Here is a 1195-nt window from a genome sequence, read left to right as displayed (position 1 = left end):
TAAGGTCCTGGGTCAAATATGTTTCACTGTATATAAATGTTGACCTTAAAAACCAGAGACAATATAAGGAAACAAATAAACTGTTCACATTTTTTTATTTTTTATTTCTACAGCTTGAAACATTCCATAGTGCCTGCAGGAGAGAGGAAACAGCAGATGACATACTGTATATGGTGGGGAGCAGCCCAAAAAAGGAAAAAAAAAAGAAAGAAAGATGTAAGCTCATTACTGAGACAAGTCTAAAAACCAGAGAGTGGGAGAGAAGAAAAGTAAAAGTTAAGCACTTTCTGAAACTTCGGATTCCTTTCTATCTATCTTTCTTGAAGAGTTTACCCCCTCCCTGCCATCACCACCACCACTACCACCTGCACCCCCCCCCCTCTCTCTTACTCATTCTCTCTCTTCACTCTCTTTGAGTTAAGGAGGGTAAGGTAATCGTAATGAAATGACCCCGCGAGGCACGATGGCAGCCTTCGCCTGATAAGTTATTCCTGACTGGCTTTTAAGCTGCTGTCAAGCAATTTCCCTTGAAACCTTGCTTTGTTTTTTAGGGATGGTGTGTGTGTAGTTGTGGTGGTGGTGTTGGTGGTGTGTGTGTGTGTCGTGGTGGTGGCAGGGTGGGGGGTTTGCTTTGACATCCCTGCTTCTCTCCCATGAGGGGTACAGATGACAACCTCAAGGTATAGGTATGTGTGGTATGTGTGTGTATAGGTGCGCACGCGTGGGTGTGTCTATGTGTGGGTGCAGCAGGAGACATCTCATAGATGACAATCCTGCTAATTGAAATGACAGATTATTCTAATGCGCAGAAAGTCATTAAAAACCCAGCTGCCGTTTTTCTTCGTTTTTTTCTGTTTCCCCTCGCTGAAAATATTTCTGCCTCTAAGTCAGAACTGGAGAATCTGCACTTAAAGGAGATGTTAGCTTTCCTTCCTTCAAGCTCATGATTATTATCAGAATCACGTGCCACATAGTTAAAATCCAGGAGATACTTTTCCAACTTTCACTCAAATGAATACTGCTGCTAAGTGATAAAGTTCGTAGGGTTGGACAGTGGAGTTCCAGTTTCCATGTGTTGCTACCCAGGGAAAATACTCAGAATGGGTTGGTAATTCACAGTATTAGCGATTATCCAGGGTTACTACTGTATGTACAGCAGGATTATTTCAGCTTACCAGTGGCTCTGAGGGCTAAG

This window comes from Micropterus salmoides, unplaced genomic scaffold (genome assembly GCF_014851395.1).
Source record: "Micropterus salmoides isolate LMB-PRFRI ecotype aquatic unplaced genomic scaffold, ASM1485139v1 Ms_hic_scaffold_1, whole genome shotgun sequence".
In the NCBI taxonomy this organism is placed as follows: Eukaryota; Metazoa; Chordata; class Actinopteri; order Centrarchiformes; family Centrarchidae; genus Micropterus; species Micropterus salmoides.
The sequence above is the reverse complement of the archived record's forward strand: the minus strand, read 5'-3'. Positions refer to the sequence as shown.